The sequence below is a fragment of the Thermobia domestica genome, chromosome 8 (assembly GCF_964235325.1).
Source record: "Thermobia domestica chromosome 8, izTheDome1.hap1.1, whole genome shotgun sequence".
Lineage (NCBI taxonomy): Eukaryota > Metazoa > Arthropoda > Insecta > Zygentoma > Lepismatidae > Thermobia > Thermobia domestica.
The window spans coordinates 149,590,105-149,617,179 of record NC_137461.1 but is presented as its reverse complement, the minus strand read 5'-3'; the positions used below and the strand labels follow the sequence as shown (position 1 = coordinate 149,617,179).

The 27,075-nt window shown below is 36.3% G+C and overlaps 1 protein-coding gene across 2 annotated transcripts in view; it reads right to left on the bottom strand.

Annotated features, from left to right (window-relative positions):
- The window catches only part of LOC145693275 (clavesin-1-like), a 126,717-nt gene extending 106,101 nt beyond the window's left edge, over positions 1 to 20,616 (bottom strand). Inside the window, exon 1 of one of the 2 annotated variants that reach the window (XM_081769120.1) lies at positions 20,475 to 20,616. The gene's annotated coding sequence lies outside the window, so the exon portion shown is untranslated. Of the gene's footprint in view, positions 1 to 14,733; positions 14,945 to 20,474 lie in introns of those variants that run through there. The other variant, XM_081769119.1, reaches the window with a different exon arrangement.
- Positions 20,617 to 27,075: the final 6,459 nt, after the last annotated feature.

Sequence of the window (27,075 nt, the reverse complement as noted above, 5' to 3'; positions counted from 1 at the left end):
CAAGGGAGCTTCGTCCTATTTATTGGATTGTGTATTGTGTTCATGAGAGTAACCAAAGAAACAAATCACAGTTTAATGTTTAATCTATGTGTGGTTTAAAAGAGTTAGATTATAGATGCATATTTTAACAATAAATAGGACGATCATTTGATATTGTTTCACTCAATAATAATAATAATAATAATAATAATAATAAACCTTATATCAGTAAAATCAATACGCGGTTTGTATTCTTATTCTGAAATATTGCGATAACTTCTACCAAAGAGATAACAAGCTGACGATTATATTTATTAGTAATTTAACAAAGCCTTTTTGCATCATATAGCGAGATTTTTTTTAAAATAAAAGCGCTTACTGAGCGTTATCTTACCTGTACATTAGCAGTATGATGGTCAGCATTATACCGAGGCGGACTGCTTCAACGAGTAATCTGAAGTGCAGGTCGAATATACTGACCGTGAGAGCGAATATCAGTTCACGATAGTAGGACAATGGTGGGAAAGTTACAGGAAGCTAAACGGAGGCATCCAATTCCAACTTTATTCAATGAATTTGAAAGAATTTGTATTTCTTAGCAGGCCAGAGGAAGTTACTATAAATCTTCCAAAGAAGTAGTAATATTATTCAACAATTCAACTTACATAGTAATATCTTCAACGAACATGGTTTAAAGAGCTCTCTAGTGGCTATATGGTTGGCGTGTTCGTTTTTGGAACTGGAGTCTTGGGTTAGAATCCCGGTTAGAGTTCATGAGGTTCGGACCCCACATTAACCTGTAAGTCCACGTCTCATAATGCCATCGATACTAAAAGGGACGATAAATGCTAATAAAATAGACTAATACGGTTAAAAAAGTATGCGAGTTTTGTTTCACATTGTAAAACTACGGTAGAATTTCAAACTATGATCAAGCAATATTGATACCGGAAGTAGTACGTTTATCAAGCAAGTTTTGTTTCTCATTGTAAAATCACAGTAGAATTTCAAACTATGAGAACGAAATATTGAAACCGAAAATAGTACGTCTGTCAAGCGAGTTTTGTTTCATATTGTAGAACTACGGTAGAATTTTAAACTATGAGGAAACAATATTGAAACCAGATTTATCACATCTGGTTCCAATAGGGAGATAAGGTCGGAATAATGCTTCTTCTAAGGGTGATGAATCCATATCAAACAGTTTCTCGCTATCTCTTACATGTTGTGCACTTTAGGAATCGATATTAAAACCGGAAGTTGTACTAGTGCTGACTGTTTCTGGTTTCAATATAAGAAGAAAAAGCTGAAGTGAAATATATTCTTGCGATACCAAATCTATATCCAAAAGTCTATTTGTTGCCACCTATACAATATTTTTTTCGATTATGGGAATAAAAATTGAAACCGGAAGCGATGAATTTCTACAGCTTTCGATTTTAGAATAGATATAAAAGCACACATCCTAAGTTCCAACTTGGACATAATGTTCTATTGCTTTCTTTGCTTGCATGCTCACTTAATCTCTCATCCATTGATCACATCTGACCCACAACCTTTGATTGCACAAGGTCTCGTACACCAGAGACCTCCCTAAGCTGTAATTGATGAACTTTGAAGACATGTAGTAGACTCACCCAAAGTTTCATTCTATTTATGCCATGTGTGTCGTAGCCGTTCTGGACAACCATCGTGGGCTTCTTGGTCACTGATCTCTTGACGTTTGCTACGTTCTAGCACACTATTACATATCGTACAGAGATGTGAATATAGCAATTTCAAACTCAAATCTTAAACTATTTATGTACTGCATTTGAAGCTGCTGTCTCTTTTCCTTCTTGGTATTGCACGTTTAATGTTCAGCAAGGTATTTTTAGTGTTTTGTCCAGCTCTTTTGATGTAGCGAGACATCAATTTTTGATTTGTCCAGAAAGAGAAAAGAAAGGAAACAAGAAGAAACAATTGAAATGTTAGAATTATATAACTGAATATAGATTGTATAACCTTGAACCATTAATATTATAGATCAATACTTATCTGTCTTGTGTGCGAACGTAAATGATCCGAATTAAACAAAATTAATGTTTTATCTTTTAATAATATCATAACAAAAAGCAAAATTAAAGATCGAAATATGTAACATCCTACGACCCCTACTCATTCCACGTAAGGCCGATAGGCAATCAAAACAAACTCTTCTGCGCTTTGATTTTGCAAACAGAAAACTAAATGAAATCAAATCTTTCGGTTTAACGTCCGAAGATTATGTCCATTACGCTAAGAGAGGGAGGATTAGGTGAGTGAATGATGATGCAATCATTTGTGGAATGAGAATGCGGTATGAACCAGGGGAAACTCCGAGAGAGCTCACAGGCACGATGTTGTCCAGTGAAAACATACTTAGCCGGGGAAGGAACCAGGGACCCTAAGGACGAGAGGTAACTACTCTACCACTGAGACACTGTGTTCCTGAATTATCCAAAAAAGAGAAGGCAAGTCGCTGATCTTGTCAGGGAGGGAAACATTTTGTACGATTTCTTATTGTGGAAGCGAGCGGTCCTGGGTTCGAATCCCGGTGGGGACACCCGGTCGGAAAAATGTGACAGCTTTTCAGACCATCTATCTTGAATGAGCATTTCCTGGGTTTTCCTCATTCTGCAATCGGGATGGTCCTAATATAATAGCCCCAAGCCACTTCCTTTCTTTCCATTTCTCTCTTCCTCCCCAATTCATCGGATATTGTGATCGCTAAGACACGTCATCCCTCTTACGTGGCAGACTAATATGATCGTAGCAGCAGAAAGCTCAGAAATCTCATTCCTAATCCTAGTTCTTTATTGTGCAACATCTAATTAATAATCATCATTCCTTCCCACTTGCCAATGAAAAGACATTCCTGAACCTTTCAGCCACCATCAACCCCTACTACCAACAACAACTATACAGTATTGACTCCGAAATCCGAATGCTCCAGAAACTTCGAATCCAAATGTAATATTGGAGCAAAGTTTGCTTGCATTATATCCTAATTTGGAATCTAAACGCTCAGCATTTTGTTCGAGCGCGTACGTTCTCCCAGTGTTCATAGTCTAAGGGGTTTATGACAAATAAGGACTGTAGAACGAAAGAAAACTCATAGAAAGCTATTTTTGCTGAAATATGTTCTTTAAGATAACCTTATCCACCGGCGAAAAGTCCCATACAGGGAACATAGCATCATCTTGTGAAAATGGTAGGGAATTCATGTACTCTGCTTTCTCCTTATTTAAAAAGTTTTTTTCAGTTGAAGGAGAAAACTGGTAAAAAACTAACTATTGCCGAGAATATTTTCAAGGATCCCCTTATCCACTGGTAAAGATCCCGAAGAATCCCATCTGGAAACACACAACCATCTTTCAAAAATGGCGACAAAAACGTACGGTCTACCTCTTTTCCGTTTTACTGTTGCTTCAGAGGGAAACATTGTGCAACATTCTTATTAACTTTGGAATACCGAAAAAAAAACTAGTTAGATAATCCCATAGTAAAATCAAAAAAAAAAAAAAAAAAAAACTAGTTAGATAATCCCATAGTAAAGTCCAATAGGAAAGTATCTATTCATGAGCTTCTACGTTGAGAATGGCCTGAAACAAAGATATGGGTTGTCTCTATTATTATTTAATTTTGTTCTTTTTAATACACCAGAAGGAAAATCAAAGATAGCACCCAGGGTCTAAAGCTGAATGGTATTCACAAGGTTATAGCGTATGCTGAAAATGTGATATGATAGGGATGAAACGAGAATTATAAAAGAAATGGAGAGGTTTTATTAAACACTTAGGATTTAGGATTTAGATTTCTGTGCTTTCGACAACTGTGGCCATGTAGCCCGTCACGGAAGAGGGATGACGTCCCCTGGCGAGCACACTATCCGGGGAAAGGGAAGGAAGGAAGTGGCCTGGGATCAGTAAGTTAGATACCGCCCCGGCATTTGCCTGGTGTAAACGAGGAAAACCCAGGAAAACCTCATTCAGGATGGCTAGCCTCAAAATGCTTTTACACATCCCAACCGAGAGCGCCCACCGGAAATCGAACTTGGGATCCACTTATCCCAACTTCGTGGAACAACGTGGAGCCACTCATTAAACATTTGTAGGGACATGGGTTAAGAAGCAAATGCAGAGAAAACTAAATACATTGAAATTTGCCGGTATCGTAATATTGCAAATTATGGATAGACCTACATCAAAGTATCAAATAATACTTTCAACAAAATGGACACTTTCAAATATCTAGGATAGACCAAAACCATATCCACGAAGAAATTAAACAACTGAAAGGAGGGAATTCGTGTTATTATTTAATTCAAAATCTTCTAGAATTCTGTCGAAGCATGTGTATTTTAAAATTGATGATATAAAACGATAATCATGCCTGTTGTGTTGTATGATTGCGAAACATGGTCGCTTACTCTGAGGGAAGAACTTAGATTGATAGTATTTGAGAATGAAACCCGGAGACAAATATTCGAACCTAAGGGGAACGGGAATGGAGAATGTCGGAAACTTCATAATGAGGAACTATATAATTTGTGCCTTTTACCAAACATTGTTAGAGTCATGAAGTCTGAGAGACTCAGGTGGGCAGGTCATGTACCTAGAATGGAAGAAAGTAGGAAAACCTTCAAAGGTTTAACAGGAAAACCATTTCGAATACGACCATTAGGAAGACTTAGATGGGAGGATAATATTAAGATGGATCTCGCAAAAACAGGAATACAAAGTAGAAACTAGATCCAGGTGGCTAAAGGACAGAAATCAATGGAAAGCTTTTGGGAATGTGGTATTGAACCTAAGGGTTTCATAGGCCATAGAGTTAGATAGATAGTTTACCGCTTCTAGTAGAAGAAAAAACTGATAGAAAGCTAATTATTGCTGGACTTTCTTCTATAAGATCCCCTTATTCTCTGAACAAATCCCACATGGAGAACATGCCACCATATTTCAAAATGGCGAAGAGTTTGAAACTTAGTTGATTTCCACTTAAAACACTATTTGGGCGTAAAGAAAACCGCATGATGTTCATCATTCAGTAGCTAGAAGAAAATATAACCACATAAAATGAACTGAACCATTCTTATACAAATAATATAATATACAAGCTGAAGTTATATTCCTTGTGATTTAATTGGTATACAAGTGTTAGAGCATAATCGTCACCTGAGATTCAATATCGCGTAAGTAACATTTTACCAATTTTGCAGGAGAGACACAAAACTGAAAGCTTGCTTCAGCTTCATTATACGCGGCATTACTTCAAGGAAATAACAGAACCACTTGTCGCGATATAGGTGTACTACTTAACCATACTATACTTAAGACGTAGCTGGACGATCAAAAGTAGTCCCCATTAGCATCGACGACCTTCTGCCACGTTCTGTAAGGCCACTGATTCTATCGCTGTAGAACTTGGTGGGACGTGAAGCGAAGAAGGTATCAAGTTCATTCTGCACTTCTTCTAGGGATTTGAACTGGCGTCCTCTAAGATGATTGTCCAAGGAATAGAACAGGTGATCGGACGATGCAATGTCCTAGGAGTATGGCGGATGTAAAAGTGTTTGACATCTAAGACGCAAAATGATGTCCCGGGTCGTCATAGCAACGTGGGGTTTAGCGTTGTCCTGTAACAGGAGGACTTCTTTGCGATTCAGAAGCGTTGTCTCCAGAGTTTTGTGATTTTTCTTGAACACGACTCAACTGCTGACAGTACACAGTTACATAGATGCTCTGACCAGATAGTAGTTCCCGATGCACGACGCTGAAAGCAGTCCACCAAACACACAGGAGGATCTTCGTCTGGTGCAATGCTGGTTTCGGCTGTTTTGGAACCGGTTTATGGGACACTACCAATGATGACGGTGCCGCACAGTGGGGCGAAACCAGACAATTCTTGGCAAAAATTCGAAAACTGAAGTAAAAGATTGACTCGATATAATTTGTTATAATGAAACCTTAATAGTGTACACATAAGATAGTGTGCAGGAAAGGAAGTGATAGCAGCTTACAATGAGCTCATGGCTCGTGTAAACTTGGTTATTCGCCGAAGCCAGAGAGGCACTGCTTAGTGACAGAAGATAGGAAGTTGACTATGAATGCAACTATACCTGCATTGCGTATAGATATTCAGTGGCTGGTAAACATGGTGACACGACCCACATGTATGTATCGTTTTGCATATTTAGAATGTTGATGTAATGTGTAGTAGTACTACTTAATATCATATTTGAAAAATGATGTGGTACTGAAAACATATAAACTATGGTCAAACGATAGAATGGCCTTTTAGTAGACAATATGGCATTTTAGTAGATTATATATCTGTGATTTTTTAATATGTCATAGTAGAAGCATTGTACTTACTGTATGCAAAGAGAAAATCTACACATGTTTGTACTTTTGGAAAACATAGCGCATGAAAATGTTTTAGGAAAAACGCATTCTGCATGTAGTGCTGCTTTTGAATTCAGCTGAGATGAATGTGAGAGCAAGTGTAAGCTTATTAGACGTGTGATTCTCATGCACACACTGACAAAGTTGAATATAAGTCGATTCCGGGAATTTTGTCCCCAGACCTCGTTGAGGGCTTCGGTCCCAGGCCCCATCTTGTCCGGAACATCTAGTCATACTTTTCTGGCATTCACCAACAGAACTAAACTCTAGACAACCATATTTAGTTAATGGGTGGCGACATTTAAAATACCAATGTCTGCTAAACAATCTACGGGCCATAAGGCAGCACCATATTAAAATTCAGTTTTTTTTTTTTGTGATGAACCTCCACTCACTCCACCTCGGAATGCTCCAATCAAACCCCTAACATGAGCCCACGTATTGCAAGATGCAATAAATGAAGCAACCTGAACAGGTTACCAATGAGTGTAAATAATAATATGTTTAATATATCTGATAATATATTCATATTGAGAACTTGTGATGAGATAATTTTTATGTGTTGAAGCATCCTCCCAACTTTGAAATAATTTTGAGAAGAAGAACTTTTCTTTAATTTTATTATTCTTCAGTTGTAAATTAAATAATTTTACTCTTTCGTTTCATGCGCAAGAATGTAAGCCAATCGTAAATTGCCATATCAAAGTATATTGCCACTGCGTGTGTCGATGCCAATCATATAATCTGTTATATAATTTAGGCGGGAATATAAGGAATATAATTTTTTGATGAAATAATGACGAAATAACATAAATATTTCAGTCCACGGATCTTCTTTCACACTTTCAAAGACATGTTCATATAGTGGATCTTTGTGCCACCCAAAAACTGTACTTTTTGTTGTTGTTTGCTTCTGAATTTAATTTATGTCCAAATCTTTATTCTGTATACTTAATACATTATTGAAGCCACTGCACACACCGAACTAATTGGTTATCTACAATTTTCTGCTTCATATTGCGCTTTCCTACTTTTTGACAAGAATTCAATGCTTTGGCCCCACTGTGCGCTGTAGAGCTTCATACAGGACCCACTTCTCATCACATGTCAACACCCTATCCAGAAATGACTCCTTCTTCAGACGAGACAGCAAAGAAACACAGATGTCTGCTCGTCATGCCTCCTGGCACGGAGTCAAATCATGTGGGATCCATCAACCCAACTTGTAGTGCTTCCCAAGTTGATGGAGGTGCTACGGAATGGTTTCTCCACTTACACTGAATTGTAGTCCCAATTCCTCACATGTCTGGCCACTGTTCGCCTTAATTACTGCCAGAAGATCTTAATTTTGCACATGTGTTAATCTTCCGGCACGTGATGCGTCTTCGATCGTTTCGTCACCGTCCTTAAACTTGTAAAGCCACCACTGCACTGCCCGCGTAGTCACAACACCCTCACCAAAGGCCTGGCATATCTTCTGCCCCGCTGCCTCGGCGTTCAACCCCAGTTTGAACTCGTAAAGCCTACACGACCTTATGATGCTCTGTGGAGGTCTCCTGTTCATTCTGTCCTTACGCAAGTTCACGGTGTAACTGAACTTCCACAACCAGGTAGTACGTTGGATATACCCACACCAACAACTGACCTTCGCCTTGTCTCATTCGCATTCAATTCACGGTGTAATGGCCAATAGAACACAGACGTCCACAAAAAGCGATAGAACTTTCTTGGTTACCTTTATAAGTCCTCGAGAACACACTTGATACCAGGCCACTGATATGCCTGAGATATTCGTGTATATACTATAACGCAATGTTTGTTACTTAAAATATTAAAAAAAGTTGTATGATTACCGAAGAAGATAATACTTGGTTACATCGTACAAGAAGGTAACTGGAAAAGAAAAGTCAGATCAGTCGCTGATGTGAGTTTTGGAAAGCCTTTTGTTGAAAATAAGCCAAATTATGACCGATCTAGAACAAACTTCTCGTCAATATTATCGCCAAGTAGAAATAATTCATAATTTTGTTCGAGAACAGGATATTGAAAGCTACATTTATCAGTTTAACAAATGCTGTGTTATCTTCATGTCGCTGGCCACATTTATTATGCAAAATCAGCGCATTTCTATCATCAATGTATGGCAAAGCCAGAATCTCTGATGAATGAAGTGAAAATGCAAAGATTTGTGAGTGATGTGTATTTTATACTGAAAACAGACAAAATCTGAACTATAATGTTAACTGATCTTATATATAAAAGAGAACGTACAAATCCTTTGTTCCCTCATCACGCTAATACGGCTGAACCAATTTCTTTCATTTTTGGGGGGTTATTAGGATTTGGACCCTAGATGGTTTTTATCATATCACTTTAATTTTTAATTACCAGTGTCTTGAGATAATTGACCATTCAAGTGTCCATAACGTACAAATCCTTTGTTAGTTCATCATAGGTAAAAATAAACGTATTTATATGCAACCCGCATGACTGTGTCACTCGGCGGGTTAACATAAATGACAGGCGATATAATGTTAACATTTACTGATATCACTTGAAAGCGAAAAAGTAAAAATTATCTAAGTAACAAAGTTTATTGCGTTCCGGGGTGACCGCAGCGAAGCGGGGTGAACGCTGCTAGTCTCATATATGTAGAAACAGTACTAATGGGGAGAATGAAGACAGGCTTGAACTTGGAAAAACAGAAACCATTATAGCTAGGTGAATAAAATCTATGTAAGAAATATTAATGGTAACTGAAGCAATATAAACCTTTATTGAAGTCATGTTCGAGTCATCCGATCAGCATAAAAAATTGCCAATAACTTGGTGGAAAAGTGAAACACCGATCTGCAAAGTTTTAGATAGTGATTATGACAGGATTCTTCTTTCGATCGACCAGATTCTCAAATTATTTGATTGTAACCAAGAGTTTTCGCCAATGACAAAGTTAATTGTGATACAGTAAATGCTATTGGCGATATTGCTGTCAGATTGTAATTTGCTGAAAGCAATTGGGAAGCCTTTTCATAACTCATTCTAAAAAAGGGGGGAGGGGAGAAACAAGGTTTGCACTTTCGCTGCTACGAGAAAAACTGTAATGTAAGAACCACAATTTTTACTACTATTTCTATGTTCACAGACGGCATATATATCTTCCAATGGTTACTTCTTTAACCCTTTTCGGATTCCGGCTTTTTGGGCTATTTTTTAGACTTTCAGTCAAGCAGCTACTGCATCGTCACTATTTATCCTAGGATCATGGTTCATACCTCATTCTCTTCAGAATAGAGCTGGCTTTCAAATGGTACTACTTTCATGCTCATACCATATACCAGGAGCGGGAAAAATGATGTCAAAGGGAAAATTTTGGAGGAAATTTTTTTTCTCGCACTTTGGCACCCCCTGGAGCGGCCCTGTGTGAACGTAGCCATATAAAAAAATCTGAAAAATAGTACTTGGTATACTGAATGTGTGTGTCAAATTTCTAGTTTCTATCTTGAATAGTAAGGGCGGGAGAAATTTTATCAGGAATTCCCACAATGCCCCAAATTACCACAAAACACTATGATCTCAGGAAAAAAATTTCCTGAGACATCCCGAATTACCGTAGGGTCATGTTTCGCCCATCGTTTTCTTCAGAATAGAACTGCCTTTCAGGCGGTACCATTCACATGTCTCCATCATGTATCTAAGGCGGGAAATTCCCGAAAAAAGGGATTTTTGGTCTAAATATCCCTTTTTTCAACTTTTAGCCCCTCTGGACCCCCCTGTTTTAACGCATAAATTTGAAAAAAAATTTCTTAAATACTACTCGGTGGACTGAATGTTTGTGCACAATTTCAATCTTCTAGGTGCAAAAATAAGCCCGCCATAACATATATATACCGACATTGCCTCATATACCCCTATACAGAAGTACATTTTGATAAAAATTCCCTTACACATCCCTAATTACCCTAGGGTCATGTTTCGCACATCATTCTCTTCAGAATAAAAGTGGCTTTCAGACAGTATGACTCACGTGTCTCCATCATGTATATAAGGCGAGAAAATTCCGAAGAAAGGATTTTGGGGGTAAACATATCTCTTTTTTCAACCCTTTGACCCTCTGGTTCCCCCCTTGTTTTAACTCACAAATCTGAAAAAAATCTGGTAAATACTACTCGGTGAAATGAATGTTTGTGCAAAATTTCAATCTTCTACGTGCAAAAATAAGCTCGCCAAAAATATTGAACATAGGCTCAATAAATGAAAAAATATATTTTAGACTTATGACGTCATCAACTCCTATGTCTGGACGCAGGAAGGTGTAAAACCATACGTAATGTCTTCTACAATGTCTCTGGACTTGAAAAAAAACGGAAGAAAAAGCTCAAATAGGAGAGTTATAACGCAATGTACCATGAAAAACGCGTATGGTACAAATTGTACCATAGAATCCCCAAAGGGTTAAACGTTACTCCTCCTTTCTGAATTGGCATACGTTAGAAGGAAATTTTATTTAAAAAATGAATTCTTTCAGTTTAACGTCCCACGCGTATGTCCGCTACGCTAAGGGAGTCGGATGAACAAGACACGTGAATGATTGTGGAATGAGAGTGTGGAAGAAAACGGTAATCCTCCGAGAAAACGAATGAACACGATCTGGTCCACCACAATTTTTTTCTAGCCGGAAATCGAACCAGGGACCCCACGCACCACAGGTATGCGCTCTAACACTGAGTCACCGTGGCCCAAGATTTTCTAAACAGCAACCTGTTCTTAATCTTATTTATTCCGGTTGGTGGGTAGTGACCAGCAACACTGGGATATGTCCTTAGTGTTCAAGCACAATAGCAAAGGTGAGTATACGTGTAAAAGAAGAGATGCAGTATTTAATTATTATTTGATTTATTTAAATTTCTATATTTGTAATTATTTTCTGATATATTAAATACTGGTGAAGAGTAGAATAAAATCAAGCGTCACATCATGTCAAAAAAAATGCCATGCTATAAAATCTCCACCAACATTTTTAACGTTTAAGAACTACCATATTCAGTGCTCTCTCGGCTTAGCCTGCTTCAATGCTTCTAGAAACGTTGATATGATGCATGTTTCTCACACAAATAATCATCTAAACAAATCTTCGTTTAAGCGCATACCCACCTTTGCTAACGCACCTGTTTCCTACGAACGCAATTTCGCGCAGGTTTAGCTACGCCCCGCCTTGAATAGTAATATATATAATGTTCTAATGTCGCATCATCGTGCTGTCGCTTAAATATGTCATCTTTACCCTGCCATGACCCGGAATAGATGCAATACTACCTTGCAGTGATCATCTAATGTAAGCTGGTGAGATTTTCTTAAGATTAATTTTTTAATCATATATAATATTTTGGAGAATGTTATTTATAGCACATAAGTGTGTATGCATATAAACTCGGAGACATATATTTCTTACCCAGCTGGTGGGCAAGCACCATAGAAATAAGAAGTTAGAAGGCATTTAGTGAAGAAGTTGTATTAATTTTTTTTGAAGAAGTGTTTCTGCTTGAACTCCTCAACTTTACCTTTCGAAGTGAAGTATCGACGCACACAAAACGCAAGAGAGTAGCAGGCATAATAATACTGTTTCCGTGAGGAAATGTGAGTTCCATTGTTATACAAAAAATTGTTCAACTTTCTTAATCTGCATACCGGAATATTTGTCGATTGTTTTAGAGTCTCGTTCAGCAACGAGGCTATATGAGACGTACACCTACAGCTTAACGTGTGATTCGAAAAGCATAAGATTTCACTGGGAGTTGAACCCGAGTCTCTCGCGCCGAAGTTGCGTACACTAACCACATAATCACAAGGGAGTTCTACACGCCTGAATATGTACAAATCTGCTTTGTAATAAATACTTAATATTGGTTGGTATTTGTTGTACGAAGTCTCATTTTTATGGGATATCAGTTTGCTGGCAAATTATAACTCTGTACACAAGCAGTACGCATGCACGAAGATTGTAGAATGTACTAGGATATTGTTAACAAAGAAACAGCAATGTTAAAATATTGTATAAAATGATCCCTATATTCTTAATTTGCAGTGTAATAACTATTTTTTTTTTAATTTTTAAATCTTGTTTCTTTATCACTTAATATTTCACGTTATTTTCACTTATAAACCTGAAACAAAACGCAGCAGCAAGCATTACTCCGAACACGAGGGGATGTGCTGCTGGAGGTCCTCAACACCTCTGACTTCCCGCCAAAGTATTCCATGTTCACTTCTGGGAAGGCTTGCCTTTTGCCAATTTTCGACCTACTTTAATGTCAGAGCATACCTTAGAATTCTGTAGAGAGCATATTTGAAAATTATATTCTGTAGGGAATCCGTTGCACACACATTACACATCGATGAAATATACATTTTTGGATTGTGTATGAATGACTTATTTTACTCTTATATGGACAGCCACTCTATGTTTTTTTTTTTTCGAATTCGAAATAGCGAGTGTTAAAATTGATCTAGTCTTCTCCCCCTCCCCCCACAGGTAGGTCTGAACTTGTTTTCTTATTTTGATGTGAGAAATTACCTCTTACAGTTTGTCGATATAGTTTATTAACAGCCTGTACAATTTCTGGTCGGACGTTCTCGAAATCATAAACTTCACTTCCTTAGGTTATAGTCATGGATGTTCGTAATATTTTTCGTAGGAGAGAGCAAAGTTTGTAGTTCTCTGTCTTTTATTACTTTTCAAAAATAATAAATTGCGAATGATCCCGGGTTCAATTCTCGGTGGAGACACTCGGTCAAAAAAGCGTAATAGCGTTTTAGAGCAGCCATTCTGAGTGAGATTTTCCAGGGTTTTATCATTCGTACTAGGCAAATCTCGGGATAGTACCTAACATATAAGTCCCAGGTAGCTTTCTTCCCTTTGCTTCGATAGTGTGATCGCCTATGGGCGTCCTCCCTCATACGTGACGGGCGAACATGTCCATACATACCGAAAGCCCAGAAATCTAATTCCTAAATCCTAAATCAGAAACAATAATTGCCTTTTCACATAACAGGTACAGCTGAAGGTAAGTGAGGATATGCAAAGGTGTCGCATAGAGGCTGATTTCAATAGTACCATCTTCGTATTAGCGGAATCCTTTCAACAAAAGGACAAATGCTTTTGTTATTTGCTGACCACCTAGTATTTCTATTATATAACATATTTTTATAACATAAATTAAGAACGTAAAGAAATTAAGAAAATTTTAAAGAATTAAATGAAAAGAATATTTTTCCTTCCCGGAAACTTAATACAAAATATTGATTCTCTCCCATTTCAGGAAGGGACCCCTTATGGAAGCCATTCTTATAGCATATACAGTTTCTACTTCTATGTTCTCTAGTAATGGCATTAGTTCCAATTAACACTAATTTTCTTGCTTTCAAGACCGGAAATGTCCATCTTTTTATTCAGGTTCCTTCCTAGCTGACAATCAGGTGCGCTTCGAGATTTTTTTGTTTGGAATGACCAATACTACAAGCCACTACTTCTATGTAGTATTGAACTAGTATTATTCTGAGTAAGAGTGCACTTTGTGCAGAACATTCATAGAAACCAATACAGTATATATCAATACGAGCAATTACACTCCGTAAATTTTAACAAAATGGGTTCAAACTTCCCTAATCCTAAGCTAACCCGATCCTACCCTACTTATTCCTACCTTCCGAAATGGCAAGAACATGGCGAAATCACTTGTTCTGCATAAAGTGTACTCTTGCCTTATTTTGCACCTGATATTTTGTAAGCTACTTGTACCTATCTTTTCTGATAAAATAAAAGAACTAGATTGTTTTTATAAGAGTACAGATGAAGTGTAAAACCAAATGTTCATACTACATCAATCATTTCCCTGTTAAACAAGTAGCCTATAGTTTTATTAAGAAAGTGTATAAATAAATGTTGAGTTAGGGAATTTGGAGGAATCCTTATCCGGTGGAATCCCCGTGGGTGCGCCTGGGCTGAGAATCAAATATAAAAATAGGAACAAGAAAGATAAATGTATTTGAGTTCGTTCTCGAAGTTGTACTTTCACCTTTGCTTTACATTTATTGCTCGAAATTAACTTTGAATGCGTTTTAAATCCTGTGGTTACAGTGCTTGTGTACACTAATTCTGGTACAGATTTTTTTTTTTTTTTTTTTTTTTTTTTTTTTTTTGTAATATACAGACAATCCTTTCAAAAATGTCCTTGTCCATATGGCGAAGGACGTTTAAGGTACTGAAGGGATAGTCAAGACTAAATACTGATAAATACTTTTAATGAAATAAACTATTTTTAACACTAACCTGCAGATTTTGAAGACAATTTAAAAAATAACAAACGTTTGTATTCACAAATTAAGGAAATGTCCTTAATCCAGTCGTATGTTAATTATATGTACCAAAAACTTGCACTTCCTGCAGAAAACACGACAATCGACTGATAAGCGTCCAGACGTTCTTTGCTTCGTCAACTGAAGACCTAAGCAAACTGCCCGGTCGTCGGATCACATTACTGATTACGTAGACTAGATTGCATTCCAATGCGTTTATTATAGAACTGGTCACATGTCATCCGCATTCATATGATCCATTCACATCGATAGCGAACTCTTTGTGTTGACAACCAATAAACAAGAATAAACGCTGTTAGTATTACAGTTATGACTCATTATTTTTGCTTATTTTCCGTCTAAACGGTATAAAATATTTGATTGTTCCATTGGGCTACAGTGTTTATCCAATACTACAGTCATATAGATTAAGATTAAAAATAAAAAGAAACAAAAATACGACGAAGTATCATTTTGAACAGAAACATCTGATTATGGTCTGAAACCGAATTGTTAACACGTATAATCAGTTACCAGAAACTGTAGACGTTTTTTCAAATGGGCATACCTTCAGATCATCTATAAATCAACTATCTTTGTAATGTTGCCACTGTACTGTACCATCTTGATTTCAAATTATTATTTTATTGTTATGTTACATAATTGTTAAAATGCGGGGCCGCGGTGGCTCAGTGATAGAGTATTCACCTCTGGTGTATAGAGTCCCGGGTTCAAACCTTGCTCTCGCCAACTGAACTTTGTGGTGGAGAAACACCGCGTGCGTGGGTTTCCTCGGGATTCTCCGGTTTCCTTCCACTTTCCTTATTCCACCATTTCATTCATTTCTCATTATCACCGTCTCCTTTAGCCTAACCGGCATAATCGTGGGACGTAAAACTCAAAAATTTCATTTCATTTCATAATTGTTAAAATGTTTCAGTGTAAAATGGCCTAGTGCTGTATCTGAAACCTATTATAAATAAATAAAATAAGTAAATAAATATGTCGAACACCTAGTCTAGTGGTTTAGAGCGTTTGATTCATGTCCACGTGGTCCTGGCTTCGATTCCCGGTCGGTACTTCCCCAATTTTTGGCGTTCACCAAGCGTCGTGAGATGAAACTGAGGAATCAGTTGAATAAAAGATGTGATGGCCACTAGGTCTAGAAAGCTCCCGATACACCGGTTAGTAACATTGCGACGCAGCGCGCTGACGACGCGTTCGTCGCCAGCTTGGACGTAGTTTCACCAGTCGCTAACAGATGGCGTGGAGTGACACAGACCCACAAGTCGGGCTGTTACGCCAAGTGGTTTGGCTTGGTTTTAGGTATGATGTTATATAACTTTGTGCAGATGAATTTGAGCAGTTCATTGTTTGAGGTTAAGATTTACAAGTAGTATGGGCGTTATTTTTATTAGTATTGTGTCACTGTTAAGATTATGTACGTCACTGTTAGAACTACAGTGTTAAGACAAACAATAGTAGATACAATGTATTGCTTTCAGTGATTTATTTGTGGATTTTGTAGAAGGGGGGAATATTTATGCAAGATTGTGTTCCGTATAGCAGAACAACTTTAAAGTGGGGGTGGGACAACGTTGTTTTTAAAACTACCTACTTTGAAATTATGGTACTAGTTTGATAGGCGACCCCCAAGTTCATCATTTTTTTCACTTTTTTAATGCGGTCTATAATGCGGTTTCCGACGTTGCACTACCTTCAGACGAAAGCCTGTTACTTTATGTACCGGAATTACTTGCCTTTTCATCCTCAGGAGTTTTTATTTTATTAAAATATAGTCTAATATCCATTTCCTTATAACGTGCTTGTCAATGAAAGAAACTACCAATTCACAACTGCAGTGACTGCTCACTGATAACTGAAACTTTATTGTTATTATTATTATGAAGAATGACAAGCAGTGGTATCAGCTGCAAGATTTTCCTTCTAGAAACAATTCTATAAACAAGACGAGCATAGTTCGCGACAATAAACATACTAAAAAAGTAAAAAAAAAAAAAAAAAAAAAGTTACTAAAACATGAAGTTGAATCATTGTACTTTAAAACATATTGTATAGCCTAAACTTAGACAGGGAAACTAAAACTTAGAAGGGGGGAAATTCCCAGGCTTCCCTGGCTACAAATAAATCCCTGCTTAACAGTCTACTTTTTTTTAAAACATATTCACAGGAAATGAATAAATAAACAATTCGTTCCTACAGAACAAAAAATATCAATTATTATTGCTAATGAATGGCACACATTTTAGCGCTATAAATATTGTTTTTCTCGATTTGCTCCAAAATCACGAACGAGATCTAATATCAAGCATCCAATTTTGCTTCATTTGATGTGGTTTATAATTTGATATGTGTCTTACCTATTGACAATATTATACTTAAATTAAACTACAATTATCAATGTTATTTTGGACTAGATTCATTGGCGCGAAGTAAAATTCAACTTTAAATGATGTTATCGTGGCAGGAAGTGTCTATTGGGATTTTTTTTTCGTTCAGACATGAGTCCACTTTATTACAAGAGTTAATTTGTAGTGTAGGTTTTAACAGAGATGTATGAAACCCACTTTACTCCAACAGTGGGGGCGAAGCGGATAGACGTAAGGGGCGGAATGGTTAAACTATAATAATATTTTTTTAAAATGTAGGCTATTACTGTCACACGTATATCTACTGTATCGTAGATGACCTACCGGGAAATGAAGGCTTCGGCTGGATCTCCAAATGACAACTAACCTATGAATCTGTACTACCTCTTACGATCTCATCAAGGTAAACTGTCGTCTTGCCGGTGAAGTGAGGTAAAGGCAGCAAGGTTGTCCCTTTGGGTCCTGAAGATAAGGCTGTGTGGTTTCCCAACACATATGAAAAAGAGATAGTCGGTGTGTCCAGTGGCATGAATCCGCCTCTCTACCTAAAGATGGATCCCTACCATCCTCAAAAAGCATTTAGTGCATCCTCTTGGGCCAGAGATGGGATTCATATCATAGCGCCTTCTCCTACCTTAAGTGTAACAGAGGTAATGAGAGCACCTTTTTTTTTTTTTTTTTTTTTTGTCTCAGGTTATCTGATTGCACTACCCGCGATCCTACCAGTGAAGCTGCCAGTTCCATTTGGCAGTGTACTTCAGAATTTGGGTTGGTAATGTAAGGCGTAGCTCTTCCATAAACAGAGGAAGATTCGTTTGTCTTAGACGATCCTACCGAAACAGAATGTAGTAGTAGTAGCTCCTCTCTGTTGGTGGCTTACACACACTATTGGGTTCAGAAGGTACCTTAATTTCTGTACGTGTATGGGGTAATTTAATACGTAAAAGACAGGTAGTCCCATATTGCTCGAAGGTCTACATCATTCATTGGCTCTAGTAATGTGGGGTGTAACTCTACCGTCATCACAGAAATTGTTGTATTGCTTCTACGATCCTACAGGCGGAATGGGTGTCAGCCCACTACTTGGAGAGGGACTGAATAGCGACTGGAAAATGGTCCAGATTCCAGGGATCTGGGTAAAGATTTCCAATCCCAGTTGAAGGAAGGAATCTGTCCGGGATAAGTAATTAACATCGAACCAAAATAGTAACCTAACGCGTATCACCACTGGCATCGTACTCACAAAAATACTCAAGTACAATACTCACAAAAAAAAAAAAAAAAGAAAGAAAGAAAGAATAACATTCTTCGGAGTAGAAAAATATTAGTGACTGGACTTTCACTTCTGCTGTGAGGGGTTCATCGTTCGATGTCAGACCATGTGAGTTTGTGGTGGACAAGAATATGTTCAGCCTTTTCTCAAGTTCTCCTGTTTCCTCCCCTTTCTCATTCTACAAATTATTTCATAATAATTACTTTCATAAATCACTAATCTTTTTTTACTTATAGGCAGGACATTTCATTTACTGATTACATACCTATATATTGTTATATATTCCATGTATAGATATTACAACGCTTTGTCTTATTAACATCAACATATATTAACATCAACAACAACAGTGAAAATAATACTTTTTTAAAATAAAAAAGTAGTTAATACGTAATTTTTAAAATTGTTTAGCATCTATTTTCAGCACTGAGGTTACATGAGACTTGGACCAACAGTTTAAGGTAGAATCCGAACCAACGTAAGGCATTCAAATTTCTATACTTTCCTACCGGAAATCGGTCCACAGTCCCGTGCACCTAAATCACACACACAGAGAGAGAAAGAAAACGTATGTGGCGTGCGTATAACCATAGGTTACATGCGTAAACCCTGTAGTTTTTAGTCTTAATGTAGGACTATAGGTCACATCCTGCAACAAACATATAACTGAAAACGTATGTTTTATATTACTTTTCATATAAGTGTTCCATCCACACGTACTTTCCTTATGAAATAGAACAATGTATAGACCTATAGGCGGTCAGGATCTCACATATACAGTAAGTATATGGATATATAACATATAGCTGACGTAAGTAACATGCGCATAGGTATGTTATATACGGAAGACTCTTAGATATCAGACATCCAACAGCGTCATGATGTAACATCTGAGCGCGTAGAAGACAGTACGTATATATCATATGGATAACGTAAGCTTCGTACAAATTGCCGATTAATGTATGGATTTTGTATATTTATATAATACTGTTTGTACACTGCCTTTTTCATTCGAGTCAAGCAAAAGAGAGTAGCATAAACTAATTTCGATATTCATCTTTTTATTTCTCAGATAGTATATAGAGATATAGGAAACGTATCCTTTTCAAATTTTATTTGTTTCGTTTTGTTTTGTTTTGTGTTGTTTCGTTGTCTGTGTGTCTCATTTCCCTTTCCTCACCCCTCTCCCATCATTTCCAATTCCACTGTTTTGTCAAAAAATAAATGAATGATGAAAAAGTAAGGATAAAGAAGGATTGTTATGATGATAGACCTGTTTCGGTCATAACTTTCGGTCATAAAATAAAAAAAATAGAAAAATACTGCCGTCCGGATAACGGAGTTTTCTCAGTTGAAACTTGACATCAAAACAATAGGGATGGCATTTTTCAAAATGTGATAAGACATTGTAAAGAAAGTAGTTGTTTACGTTTCTGAAAATTTGTGGAGTCACACCAGATTATTTTTCCCAAAGTATAAATAATAAAAAAAAGAAACAATAACGAGAAACAGAGAAAAAAAATCAAAAAGAAAAGTGTCACTATAAATCTCGTCAGTACTCTTGCAGACAACGGCGCCGACTTTCCAAAATTTATGTGGGTGCATATCACTGACAGATCGTGTTAGCCTAAATTATTTTAGGGAAGTCTTGATATTTGATTGATTTATTTTTAGTTAAAATCTGTTATGAACACTGTCATAAAGGGCTGTGCTGTGATAAAATGAAATATACCGGTACTATAAGGATAAGTTAGGGCTGCCTTAGCGCAGTCGGTAACACGGCTGACTTAAACGCAAGAGAAACGGGATAAAATCTGTATCCAAACTAAAAATCGTGTGGGTGCCGCAGCCTCGGAGCACCCACGTAGTAGGAGCGCATGCTTGCAGATATCCTGAGAGGAAAAAACAACATTTTTGTATTAATAAATTGCATTTTCAGTAATTTTAAACAATACGTCATCTCAAACAACTAAAACAAATATTACACTTATGTTAATTTTAAAAATAAAAGAAGAGAAAGAAACTTTTCTGACTTGAAGTTTGTTTACTTACAATATAAAGGTATTCAACAACAAACACTTCCCACTTGGACCTCACTGTCAATGTGTTTGAATTACAAAAGCATTGGATTAACATCCTTTGTAATGATTTATCAGCAATAATACTTTTATTTATTTATTTATTTATTTTGAGGAAAAGAAAAGTCTTTAATGTCAGAGGTAAACTCGTATCTACGTTCAACCTAGTGCACTTTGAACCAAGCTGTACCCGCATTAGATCGCTTCCTTTAACACAAGCGGCGTCTTCATTCACATTAAATTTAGAAGGCTGATGCACTCACGTGAGAGCAAACTAGGAAGAGAAACTTTATCTATGATTTTGAACTTTTAACCTCTGCAACTATTATCTGAGTGCTGACGAAACTGTGTTAGGGGGTATACAAGATTTTTTTCCACAACCGGAAGAATATTTAAGTATTGGAAAAGTGGAGAAATCGCTATAAATAAACTTAACGTATTTGGATCACTCAGATACATATTTGACAAAATGAAACGAAACACGATTTACGAAAGGAAAAGTTAAATGCAAATTCTAGTTTTGCTTTCCACGATATGCCCTGTTGCTAGAAGAGATGGATGATTAATAAAAGTGATTTTGAAAGGAATGAAAAAATGTCATCTTTCAGTTTAACGTCTCCCGAGTATGCCCCTGAGGTTAAGGGAGTAATGATTAAGGCAAATGAAGGAAGGAGTCAAAGAATTGATATAAGTAGAAAATGGGAGAAAACCCACGGACACGATGTTGTCCAACATAAATTTACTTGGTCAGCGATCGAACCAGGGCCCTCACGCACCAGAGGTAAGCGCTCCACCACTGAACCTTCGTGTCCCCCAGTAACTGTAAATTTAGGCTGGGAATAGGAAAGCGTTTAGATTTTATTTCATTTGATTTTTAGTTTATCGTCCTGTTCAGCCGCGACATTAAACAAAACCACAATATTCTTGCGAAATGTCACGTTTCTGCTTGTAATGGCATGACCTGAGCGATAATTAGCTCCTGGCTTTTAATCTTCTACGAGATAATAATAATTATTATTATTCCTGAGGATTTGATAGTTCAAGTATTGAAACATCCGAGTATTCAAATATCTGAATGTAATAAAACATGTGTCATCGCTGATCAACTGCCATCAAAAATCCTAAAGTAAAAAAAATATGCCCGACGTGGATTTGAATCAAGAACCTCTAGATTACTGGTCGAGTACCTTCACCACTGAACTACGATCACTACACGGTAAATGATTCGTCTTTAGTCTGGTTACGTTTGGTTTCTTTGCTTCCGCTTGCAAAGTTGTATGTTAAATTTCTTCGCTTGAAAACGTCTTTCATATTTCTTTTTATAATGATATACGAAGTGAAGAATCCTCGATAAAGTTTATATTAATAACTTGAGTTGTTCTTAAACCTTTGGTTCACAAGTTTGTTTCCTCTCGACACGAAATTACAGATATGATCACTCATACTCTGCATTTGTTTCAAAGCAGTCGCCATTACCTGATCAATGACTTATGTCCGCCACAATACAAAAGAAATTATGGAAGGCAAAAGGCTAAAAATATTGATAAAGAAAATTAATAGTTTCGTTATGCTACCAAAACGTTGAACTATACTTGCAGTATACTTCAATAAATAGAATTTCGTCATAAAAAGCGTCATAAGCATCTAATATCTGTTCTAATCTTTGTACATTTTATATGTGTAATGGGTTAATAAATATTATTATTATTATTATTATTATTATTATTATTATTATTATTATTATTATTATTATTATTATTATTATTATATGTATACAGTTTGCAATGACATGACGCTTGTTGCGAAATCGAAAAAAAAAAGCAACTCAATAATATGTTAGACAATTTGAGCAATTGCTGCTAAGAATATGGAGAGAAAATAAATGTTAGAAAGACAAAAGCCATGGTGACTGGAATGAAGGATCAGTATCAACTATAGCAGTAAGAGGGAAGAAAATAGAAAAGGTAAATAGTTTTCGATACCTGAGTAGTTTTATTAGTAATTATATGAAATGCAAACGTGAAACAAAAGCAATGATATGAACGGTGAAAGAAGCGTTTAGGTGGAAGAAGAGACTATTTCGTGAGACCTTGAAGAAAGAGTTGAGGAAAAGACTCATAAAATGTTTCGTGTGAATGTATCGGGCATGTGTTGTGAGGATATCAATAGGACAAACATAGGTCATAATTACTAAATCGTTTGTGATAGGACAAAGCGGTACCTCATTGGCATCTCATGAGGTTCCTGTCTTAGTGAAAACATATAAACAATTATGTAATAATGAAATAGTTTTCTGTGATTTCAAGGTGATGATCAATTTTTTCACTTTACAAACATGCCTAGAGACGATAAACAGAGACTAATTGGTTTTATAGGCACATAATCTAATAGAAGTGTTTTTAAAATCCTTAGTGATGACTTGCTTGGTATCGTTAATTGCTAAAATATTACGGACAGAAATATATATTATTTGTAAGGTAGCTACAAATCTAATTAATATCCTCCTTTACAATTTTAAAGAATAAGAACAGACTCATCACTCCCAACGCGAAATTCTACTACAAGCTTTCACATCTAAACTTCTGTTAATTGTTAGTCACTTTAACTTATGGTTCTCATGTCTATAACTAACAGCATTATGCCATTCACAAAGAAAAGACCGAATTTGTTGAGAAATTGGTTTCGAGAAAATGAGAATTTTCTGAAAAATAAACACACTGCTGAACAAAACTGCACTTATTTAATATAAAACCCATTTACAATTGACGTTTCGATCTTCTAGCCAAGATTCTCATCAGACGTACACGTAGTCTCATCAGAGTGTACGTCTGATGTGGATCTTGGCTAGAAAATCGAAACGTCTCCTGTAAATGGGTTTTATATTAAATAAGTGCAGTCTTGTTCAGCAGTGTGTTTATCTTTCTGATTTTATTTGCAAGACGTATGACTATGATTGCGTGTCAGTTTGAGAATTTTCTGTTTAGCTAAAAATCGAAATTTTATGGATATAGTAAGTATTATCCCTATGATAACATCGTCAATATTATATTTAGATACAGCTTTTTGCTTTGTTGTATAATGCCCCATTGGTTATATAATTTACCTACTGTTAATAACTCAGTTTCCGCCAAATCAAGCGATAAGATTTTTTGCCTTTGGACGACTGAATTGTGTCTGTTGATGCTTCCAGGCACACAAAGCTTACAATATCACTTATTTCGCCAAGAATACCATTTGCAAATTTATCAAACCACGTTTCAAGTTATGATCACTTTGTGTCTGGATCATTCTCACTTCATTGCTAATGTGACGGGGATGATGCAGATGAAGGTATCAATCTTTTATAAAATCATCCATAATGACCAGCTTAAATTTTCCATCTGCTTCGATTCCCATCTTACAGATTTGTGATTCTGCTCCGAATTGTTAACTCTACTTTACCCAAATCGCTTATAATTTTTCCTAGGCCTTTGCTTTAATCTGTCACTTCACGTCTGATATGATTTCTTCTGTTTTATCATTTTCGTTTGTTCAACATAGCGATTATTACCAACGAAGGTTCTGGTGATTCCAATTAACCTTTTCACTTCCTTTAATTGTTGGATTGCGATCGCACACACTGTATTAGAATTAATCGGATAGTCATTACTTTGTAACCTTTTTGTAACGTCATTAACTATTCGAGATACAAGATACTGCAAGGCCAATTGATATTTAGAATACTCCAGATTGCTTTCCTTTCATTCTGTGTGATGTCTTTGGTGTAGTAATAATGATTTCAGTGTCCCATTCTTCTAAAAGCTTTCTGTTAATATTAGTTGTTATAAAATGCGATTCCAGGCTGAAATATGTTTTGAACGGGGAAGGAATTCTTTTGATCGGTAGCTACATTGTTCATTAAACTCAATCCCCTTTCTGTTTACATGAAAGTCACTCCAACAACTTTCATTATTTTTCTTGCTCTTTGATGGTTCGGGGAATTTCTGCTATCGGAACATCTTAATTATCAACTAAATCTCGAAGATAATTTAATGAAACGTTAATTATTTGTTTGAAAGCTGAAAACAAGTATATACTACGTTCTCAAAAATAGTACTAGAGAATTAATTTATTTTTCGTAGATAATCGATTCAGAAGTGGAGAAAGAATGTTTATAACCGGTGAAGGGAAATTTCAACAACTGGTTCTGGCGAAACCTTATAAACCGACTGATGATATATCTGATGTACACGTTAATGGTTCTTTTGCATAAAGATCTGATGTCGATCGTTTTTCTTCGCTTACGTATAAATTTCTTTTACTAAAGTCACTTAAACATAATATAACTGCATCTGTGCTACCCTGTACTTTGAATTACTCACCAAATAACATGTTGAAGGAAAATTGTACAACGTAAAGAACATTTTACCTTTAATACTTAATATTCAAATACTTATTGACAGCTGAATATCTTAGGAGCAAGATGAAACCTTCTATAAATATTGATACTTTCATGTTCTAGGTTTATTATTGCGAAGTACTTACTGGTTGGTTATTCACTTATGAATTTCTTGGGAACACGCGTGTGAAAGCATAAACTTTGTATAGGTAATGTAAATGTGTCTGATTAAACTACAAGAAAAGTAAAAGTACACTTAACTCTTCTAAAGAAAACACTTCAGTATAAATGAAAAAAAAAAAAACCCTAATTTCTCACATGTTTTGTGAATTCTTAGTATGCATATTTTAAAACTACTTTCTTTTTTCTTTTCTTTTCTTTCTTTCTTTCTTTTTTTTTCTGTAATGTCAAGGATTTTTTCCACTTTAAGATAACCTTCAGTACAATTAATAGGCTGCAAATGTGACCTAATTCTAATTTCTTTAACATCACGTAAACTAACAGGATAAAATGATGATAAAGTTTATCATTATTTTAGGTTTCATAATTTTATGTTAAGCACTTTTACTTTCAAATATTGATCTTTTATTATTATTATTATTATTATTATTATTATTATTATTATTATTATTATTATTATTATTATTATTATCGCTGTTGAAAAACACAAATTCAGTACAATTGAGCTTTCTAGTACAACAAGCCACAGTTCGTTGATTTCTATTTTGGAATACTCATTATTCCCACCAATATATACATTCTTCAAAGCATAAATAAGTACTGCGTAGATTTGGTAGCATTAATCTTCTATCTATCTAATATAAATAAAATAAAGAGTTTGTGTGTTTGTCTGTCTGTCTGTCTGTCTATATGCGGCCTGAGGACCAGACGAGTGGTCCGAGAGTTTCCAAATTTTTGTCAAAAGTATCTTGGACCAGGTTCCAGATCAAGACGAAGCCCTTTTCGAACCAGGAGGGGTCTCAGAGGGGCGTTTACCGGAACCGGCTTGGGAACCAGACAAATTGACCGAGAGTTACCAAATTTTAGTCACGAATACCTTGGTCCAGACTCCAGACCACAGTTAAACGTTTCTTGTCAAAATTCGAACCAGAGAGGGTCTCACGGGGCGTTTACCGGGACATGTAAAAGTAGTAGAAAATGGCCGATATTAGTGTCGAATTCATAGTTTTCGCGGTCGCTGAAATCAATTGTGAAACTACGATCGCATTAACTTCCAAATTCATGCTATTCGGCTCCGGGCCGGGGATCACCGGGGCAGGGGTGATATACCGAGATATATAAAAGTAAACCGAAATGACCGATATTAGTGTCAAATCGATAGTTTTCGCAGTCGCTGAAATCAATGATCACACCGATGACTTGCAAATTTAGTTACAATTGTATGTAGGCCTTGAGTCAGCGGGGGGGGGGGGGATACCGAGACATGTAAAAAATAGTTCAAAATGACCGGTATTAGTATCAAATCCATAGTTGTGACAATTACGCTCACACACTCAATTAATTGTTCATATATTCAAATTAAAACATATTTATATGTAAATTCAATTTATTTTAAAAGTCAAGGAAAATTTTATTTTGTTTCATTTAGCAGCCAAGCGAACCTCTTTCATTTGTCCCAGGTAAAGAAGTTTCTCTGCTTTTCAAAAAAAAAAAAAAAAAAACATAAGACGTCAACCGCACTAATAGACCACCCACCTTTCTACCTCTCCAGTCAACGATAATGAAATTGCTATTGTTACTCCAGCCATACTGTCGCACTACTTAAGTACCCCGATATCGCAAATATCACGTCACAGACACACAGGAACCAACATTTTTTATCTACAATCTTCGCAAGTGCTTATGAAACTCTTTAACATCACGTACTAGCCCAGAACAGACTCTAGGAACCCAAAACCAAGCTATCAACCGATTTTTGGGAAATGGTGTCACGAACTTCAAGCGGCGAATCAGAATCCGAAATTCAAAATTCACAAAGAGAAGAATGAAGCGTCAATTTTTTTTTTTTTTAAAAAAAGAAAGAAAGCTGGGAGAACGCCTACACGGAAGAGAGGTTACTCTAAATCGACTCTTCACCGTGAAAACATCACCAACACGCGACTCATAAGGATACGTCAACTTATATATATATATATACTTAAGTGATTATATTCATAAAAATGGCTAGCTAAAGACC